Source organism: Tamandua tetradactyla, chromosome 5 (assembly GCF_023851605.1).
Source record: "Tamandua tetradactyla isolate mTamTet1 chromosome 5, mTamTet1.pri, whole genome shotgun sequence".
Classification (NCBI taxonomy): domain Eukaryota; kingdom Metazoa; phylum Chordata; class Mammalia; order Pilosa; family Myrmecophagidae; genus Tamandua; species Tamandua tetradactyla.
In genome coordinates, this window is record NC_135331.1 from 33,456,329 (window position 1) to 33,464,796 (window position 8,468).

Here is an 8,468-nt window from a genome sequence, read left to right on the forward strand (position 1 = left end):
ACTTCAGAAACTAATCAAGACCCACCCAAATGGGTGGAGACACGCTTCTACCTAATTCAGCTTAACAACCACTCTTGATTAAATCACATCTCCAGGGGGGTGATCTAATTACGATTTCAAACATACAATACTGAATAGGGATTAGGAGAACCGGCTGCCTTTACAAAATGGGATTAAGATTAAAACATGGTTTTTCTAGGGTACATACATCATTTCAAACCAGCACGCATATCAATGTTCATAGAAGATTTATTAATTGCCAAAAGATAGAAACAACCCAAGTGCCCATCAACAGATGAGTGGATAAACAAAATGTGATATATATACATGCCATGGAATATTATGCCACAATAAAACGAAATGAGGTCCTGAAACATATGACAACATGGATGAACCTTGAGGTTATACTGCTGAATGAAATAAGCCAGACATAGTAGGATAGATACTGAATGATTTTGCTATTATGACCTTGGTAAAGGCAAACCCAGAGGCTTAGAATGTAAAATATAGGGGACCAAAACATACACAGAAACTAGAGAGATGAGTTAACAGTTAGCTTATGTGGTTGAACTTCAATGGAAGGGAATGGATAGAAGTGAAGGTGGTTCATCAGTGGGTTTATATGTAATGTTACCATTTTGAAGGTGAACATGACTGAAAGAATCCCACTGATTAACACTACAAATATAAATGTTCTTGCATGAACTACTTCAAAGGTATGAATCTTGTACAAAGAGTCAATAATAGAGGGGTATAGGGGGAAAATTACTATTGCGTGTTATGGCCTATATTTGGTACGAAGACATTAACAGGACCATAGCAATGCCAGGGGTAAATAATTGGACGGGACGGACAAGAGTTAAGAGCATGTTTGGATTTTCTGTTTGGTGAGGGTGTGTTTATCTGTCATTTTTCTCTTTGGAGCAATGAAAATTGTCTAAAATTGAGAGTGTTAATGACTGTACAACTGAGGATAATGTGAAATATGGATTTTTTTTATTTGGGACATTATCCATGATGCCCTATGGATGGCTGAAGGATACATTTACTGAGAGGAGAATGGCAAACTGTGGTGTATACATATGATGAAATATTGTGTGGCTACAGAAAGAAGTGAAATCTTGAGGCATGCAAAGGGGGAAATGAACCTTGGAGACATCATGTGCTACAGAATAAGCCAGCAATCAAAGAACAAATATTGTATTGTCTCTTTTAGAAAATTCTTATAAGAAATTGGAGCCTACATTGCAAGTTCTTATAGCAGGCACATTTAGACTGCAGTTGTAAATGTTATTCTAGATTTTGAGATGCTGTGCTATATATTTATAAATCTGGTATTTTCCTGGAACTTTGGGTACCTATGTCATACCTAAGACTCAGGTTTGGAATTCTGCAGCTCTGAAAGCCAGCATTGCTACATACAACAACTGTTAAAGAAACCAAAAAAAGAGATTAGACTTCAATTAGAGATAAGAACGAAGGTGATCTGGTTGGAAGGTGATCGTATAAGGTAAATTATAATACAGGGGAAAGGTTGATATCATTTATATATTTTAGAACTTCACCTACTGTGAAAGACAGAGAGGTTTATTTTGTCCCAAACCTAAATTTTCTGTAGCACATAATCTAAGTCAACCTGCTTGGACAGCTCATTTAAACAACCCAAACACATGGTGCCCAGAATAGGAACGAGGGCTTGTGATTCTCTATAGTTTAATGTACTACCTGGATGTATCCCAGTGTATGTTGGGCAGTGTTTTGGTTTGCTAATGCTGCTGGAGATGCAATATACCAAAAATGGGTCGGCTTTTATAAAGGGAATTTATTAAGTTACAAATTTACAGTTCTAAAGTCATAAAAATGTCCAAGGTAAGGCATCCGGAAAAGATACCTTAACTCAAGAAAAGAGCCAATGACATTTAGGGTTTCTCTGTCAACTAGGAAGACAGATGATGATGTCTGCTTGCTTTATCTCCCAGCTTCTTGGTTCTAATGTCTTCTCCAGGGGTGTTTCCTTTCTGCAGTTCCAAACGTCTCTTGTCTATGTCACCTCTGAAGCTTTTTTCCAAAATGGTTCCCTCTTCAAGGACTCCAGTAAGTGATCCACCTTGAATGGGTGGAGACACATCTCCATGGAAATGACTTAATCATAAAAACCCCACCCAGCAATATTGAATCAGGAATAAAGAGCATGGTTTTTCTGGTGTACACAACAGTTCTAACCAGCACAGGCAGATAATTTAAAAGTATTGGCAAAGCCCCTTGAGGGACTGGAGAAAAAAATATGGAACTATTAAACTTTCCTACCTGGGAAACCCCTGGTACTGTCTCAAACACTAGGGACTTCCAAATCAATAGGCCAAGTCCTTGATCTTGAGGCTTGCTTTTGTGAAACTTATTTCTGTAGCAGAGAAACTAAGCCTACCTATAGTAATGTCTAATTGTTATTTCCAGAAAACCTCATTTTTGCTTAGATGTGTCCCCTCTCTCTCTCTAAGCCCAACTCTGAAGGGAATATAATTACCTTCCCCCCTACATGAGACATAGCATTCAGATGTGAAAGTCTCCCTGGCAACATGGGACATGACTCTCAGGGATGACCCTGACCCTGGTACCATGTGATCATCAATGACTTCCTGATCAAAAGGAGTAAAAGAAATGTAACAAAATAAGGTATCAATGGCTAAGAGGGTTCAAATAGAGTTGAGATGCTATTCTGGAGGCTACTCTTATGCAAGTTTCAAGTAGATATTGCTAATTACCATGGTTTCCCAAACCCCAACCCTCACCATTCCTGTTAACCGTAAAGAACACTTAGTGCTCTGAGATTCTGCAAAAGTTAAATGCACTAAGATTACTTTCTAGAAACCTATATGTTCAGATGGATCCTAGGCCAGATAAGTCCTGAAACCTAGAGGTGCCAGTCTTTCCAAGAAAATCAACTAGTTTCATTCCCCCATTCCATATTGTCGACACCCCTTTCCAACATGAAAAAGTTAGAATGGGCATAGCCCAAATATCCCTAAAGATTGGGAGAAGGATCGAAGGAGGAGGAGTTATAATAGAGAAGATAGGATTTAACAAATGAGTATGACTGCTGAATCAGTATATTGATATTTCTTGCAGTCTCCAGTGTCTTGGAATAACTAGAAGGAAAAACCTGAAATTGTGGAACTGTAACCCATACCAAATTTTGAAATCTGTTCTATACTTATTACAATGTCCTTCGAAGCTTATTGCTTTTTTGTGTATACATTTCACAATAAAAAATGTTTTTAAAAAAGTGAGGTACTAGTACATGCTGTAATATGGGTGAACCCTGAAAACATCATATTGAGTTAAATAAACAGGCACATAAGGCTAAATATTGAATGATTTCTCTTAGGTGAAATACTTAGAATAAGCAAGTTCATAGAGACAGAATGTAGCATCGTGCTTACCAAGAGTGGTGGGAGGGGGAAATGGGAAGTTATTGGTAAATGAGTATGAGTTTTGGTTTAGGATGATGAACATAGTCTGGAAATAGTGTTGAAAGCTACACAATATTGGGTGGGCCACAGTGGCTCAGCAGGCAGAATCCTCACCTGCCGTGCTTGAGATCCGGGTTTGAATCCTGATGCCTGCCGAAGCAAAAAAAAGAAAGAAAGCTACACAGTGTTGTCAATGTACTTCATGCGAAGGAATTGTCCACCTAAAATGGTTAAAATTATTTTTACACTATGTATATTTTGCCACAATTAAAGATTTTTTTTTTTTTAAAGAGCCCCTCATAGAAGGGAACTAATATTTATTTAGCACCCTCTATGCTCAGGGTGCACTCATTAGCTGCTATGAGACCTCAAAGAAGTTTTTACCATCTTTGGGCTTCTACTTCTTCATTGCTTAAAATGGGGAGTGTGCCAGTTTGAATCTGTTGTGTACTCCAGAAAAGCCATAATCCTTTAATTTCACTCAATATTGCTGGGTGGTAGCTTTTTGACTGTTTCCATGCAGATGTGACCTTCCCAATTGTGGGTGGTTACTTTTGATTAGATGGTTTCCATGGAGATGTGCCTCGACCCATTCGAGGTGGAGTTGCTTACTGGAGCCCTTTAAGAGGGAACCATTTTGGAAAAAGCTTTACAGCCATGAGAGTCTAAAGAATGGACAGAGTCCTGGGGAAGCCATTGAGAAATCTAGCAGACGTCACCATATGCCTTTCCAGTTGAGACAGAAACCCTGAACGTTATCAGCCTTCTTGAACCAAGGTGTCTTTCCCGGATGCCTTAGATTGGACATTTTTATAGCCTTGCTGTAATTTGAACATTTTCATGGCCTTAAAACTGTAAACTTGCAATTTAATAAATTCCCTCCTTTTAAAAGTTATGCGATTTCTGGTATCTTGCATTCCGGCAGCTTACTCACTGGAACAGGATTATAAACGGAAAAGCCTAAAAGCACACGCTTTTGAACCACCAAATGCTCACTTTCACATGTATGCAATTCTCATTTAATCCCTATGATTAATTAGGTTATTAGCCGCATTTGACAGTCAAAACAGAGGTTTCCGGAAGCCAAGTTTCTGGCAAAGGACCACAGAACCTAATAGAGGTAGAGCCTGGCTCCTACAGCCAAGTCTCTGGATCAGGGCTTGTGGTCTTTCTGGGACATTGTGCCTCACATAGCAGAAGGTCTGATCTACAGGAGGCACTGTAAAGAGTTTGTTTCTGGCTGAAAACTCATGCTTGTGCCTACCTTGCAATATGCTGCCATTTCTATACTTTTTACTGTGGCAGATACCTTTGGGGCTCAAGCTGGGTCCCTTTCCATGTGGGTTCCAGAAGCCATATTTATGGTGGAATAGCTGGGGAGGTCCAAGGCAGTTACATTTTTGCTTTTTTTTTTTTGCATGCTGTATGGCCAGGGTCACATTTCATTTTTTTTCCATGTGGCTATCCCGTTATTGCAGCACCATTTGTTGAATTTTTGTTTATTTGTTTTCTTCCTTTCTTTGCTTCTTTGTTTTTCGGGAAGTGCATGGGCAAGGAATCCAAGCCAGGTCTCGGGCATGGCAGGTGAGAATTCTACCACTGAATTACCCTTGCACCCCACCCCCGCCCCCAGGGCAGTTACATTTTATAGGAAGAATGCCATCTGTAACCTTCACATAATTCAAAACTTCGTATTTTTACCCCATGCAAGTGAATATCAGTAGAGGAGGAAACGTGCTTGCACAGCTCATAAATCTAGAAACATACCACAATATTTCTGCTTGTGAGGCTACTTTGTCTTTCCAGCATTATCTCTAATTACCCGTGAGCACTCTCCAAAATTAACAGGACCACCTGCCACAGAGATGGTTCTGTCTTCATCGTGTTTTATCATGTCCAGTCTCACCTCCAAATGTATTGACTGATGGGGGGGGTGGCGTGTTTTTCGGCACTGGCAACTCTACTTCATGAATGCTTGAGTGATACTGTGGTGACTTCTTAAAGTGGTGTATAATGACAGTGAGTGGCAAAATCACAGCTCGAGAGTCACAAAAAGCAGCAGTTGCCAGAGTCCAAGTCACTCTGACAACATGATCCCCTCTCCACTGATTAAGGATGGGGCATTTGTTCCCCAACTAAAGTGGTGCTGCCTGGTGGTAAGATCCGAAGCACAGTTTACAATTTATTCTGCCCTTTGGAGTTGTTCAGTACTTAATTATTTAAAATGTTTTTTCCTTTTTCTCCTGGCATTTGTTATTATTTCCAGCGTACACCTGGACAGGCACTTTGTTAATATTTTTATGTGGCACTGTGTCAAAGCTTTATAACTCATATCTGCATATGATGCATAGGACAGAAAGGCCAGGACTTGGCAGCATGGCTTATGCCCCAGCTGAGACATAAATGCTTTCTTGCCCCTGTCAAGCCTGTTTAGGGTCCCCTAGGAGCTGGGAGATGCAGTTCTCAGAGAGCAGTTGGGTCTGAGCATGAAGGCCCATCAATAAAGTGCGGGTGACACTGCCACAGCTGGATAATTTGTCTCTTTGCTCTTCTGCAGCCCATTCGCTGATGATCTATTTGTCCCAGGGAATAGATGGTGGCAGGTTTGTCTATATTTCACACTTACGAACCTGCCTGCTCCCTCTCTGCCCAGCTCTGCCCATCTGTCTTTGTCCCTGGCTCCTCTCATTTCACTTTGCAGATTGGGCTGCAGGACTTGGCAGAGAGTAATGAAGGTGGTTTCTGGTGGGGGGAGAGCTTGGAAAGGGGAGAGAGGGAGAAGAAGAGGATGGGTCAGCTTCCTGCAGAAAGGGAGGGAGTGGACAGGAGACAGGGCTCTAGGGAAAGAGATGTTACAGACTCAGCCGTGGTCAGGAAGGGACCTTGGAGAGGAAGGGGATGGAAAAGCAGAAGGAGAGATCACAGGATAGAGAGAAATGGGCTGGGGAGGGCTGCTCTTAGATCACAGTTTGAAGAGCTAAGTCCAACACTGATAATTAAGTTGGGCCTAATGCCAAATCTAACTGTGGTAGTCAGCCTCCAAGGTGGCCCCCACAAGACTCACAGTAATGGTGTTCCTTGTGAGTCCCTTCCCAAACAGAAGAGCCTGTGTAGCCAAGGGGATATCATGGAAATGACAGCATGGCTTTCAAGGCCATGTCATACCAATCATAGAAGAGCCTTCTTGGATCCCTGGCTCTGGGGGAAGTCAGTTGTGGACTCATGAGGATGCTTAAGCCTCCCATTGGAGATGACCATTTGGTAAGGACTTGAGAGACCTCCCGCCAACAACCAGCACTGACTTGCTGCCTTGGAAGTGGATCCTACAGTCCCAGTCACATCTTCAGATGATGTTCTAGTTTGCTAGCTGCTGGAATGCAATATACCAGAAATGGAATGGCTTTTATAAAGGGGAATTTAATAAGTTGCTAGTTTACAGTTCTAAAGCCAAGAAAATGTCCCAATTAAAGCAAGTCTATAGAAATGTCCAATCTAAGGCATCCAGGGAAAGATACCTTGGTTCAAGGAGACCAATGAAGTTCAGGGTTTCTCTCTCAAGTGAGAAGGCACATGGCGAACACAGTCAGAGTTTCTCTCTCAACTAGAAAGGCACATGGTGAACACGGTCAGGGTTCCTCTCTCATCTGGAGGGGCACATGACGAACACGGCATCATCTGCTAGCTTCTTCTCCTGACTTCCTGTTTCATGAAGCTCCCCAGGAGACATTTTCTTTCTTCGTCTCCAAAGGTCACTGGATGGCAGACTCTGCTTCTCGTGGCTATGTAGTTCTGCTCTGCTCTCTCTGAATCTCTTTCTTTCTCCAAAATGTTTCCTCTTTTATAGGACTCCAATAAACCAATCAAGACCCACCCAAATGGGTGGAGACATGTCGTCACCTAATCCAGCTTAACAACCACTCTTGACTAAATCACATCATTCAGGGAGATGATCTGATTACAGTTTCAAACATACAGTATTGAATAGGGATTATTCTACCTTTATGAAATGGGATTTTGATTAAAATATGGCATTTCTAAAACATGGCATACTTCCTTTCAAATCAGCACAGATGACTACCGCACAAGTAGACAACTTATCTACAACCTCTTGGGAGACCCTGAACTAACCACCCATTCGTTGATTCCCTGACCCATAGGAGCCGTTTGAGATAATAAATCTGTGCTGGTTTGAAACTATTATGTACCCCAGAAAAGGCATGTTTTAATCTTGATCCAATCTTGTGGGCCAGACCTATTGTCCAGGGTGGGAAACTTTGATTGGATTGTTTCCATGGAGATATGACACACCCAGTTGTGGATGTGGCCTTTTGATGAACTGGAGATGTGACTCTGTCCATTCAAGGTGGGTCTTGTTTAGTTTACTAGAGTCCTTTAAAAGGGGAAACATTTCGAAGAAACCTCAGATGCAGATGCTTGGAGAACAGTTGCGTCACAGCTGACAGAGACACCCCTCTTGCCTCCAGGAAGGTGACCTTAAACTTGGAGATGCTTGGAGTGCTGACAGACAGAGCAGATGCCTAGACAAGGGCAGACAGCAGCAGACATTGCCATGTACCTTCCCATGAGATGCTAAGCAAGACAGAACACAGAGTTGTATCCTGGAGGAGTTAAGTGAAGGCCCACAGATGCTCAGAGAGAAAACCACTGGCATCAGAAGCTGAAAGCAATGGAACCAGGAACAAGGATCAGCAGATGCCAGCCACATGCCTTGCCATGTGACAGACATCGGCTTTCTTGAATCAGAGTATCTTTTCCTGGATGTCTTAGTGTGGACGTTTTTCTGGCCTTAGAACTGTAAACTTGCGACATAATTGTGCCAGTCTGAAAGGATTATGCACCCTAGAAAAGCCATGTTTTAATCCTGATCCCCTCTTGTGCAGGCAGCTGTTTCTTTTAATCCCTATTGAGTACTATAGGTTGGAAACCTGGTTAGATTAAATTCAGGGAGACGTGACTCGCCCTGTTATGGGTATTAAC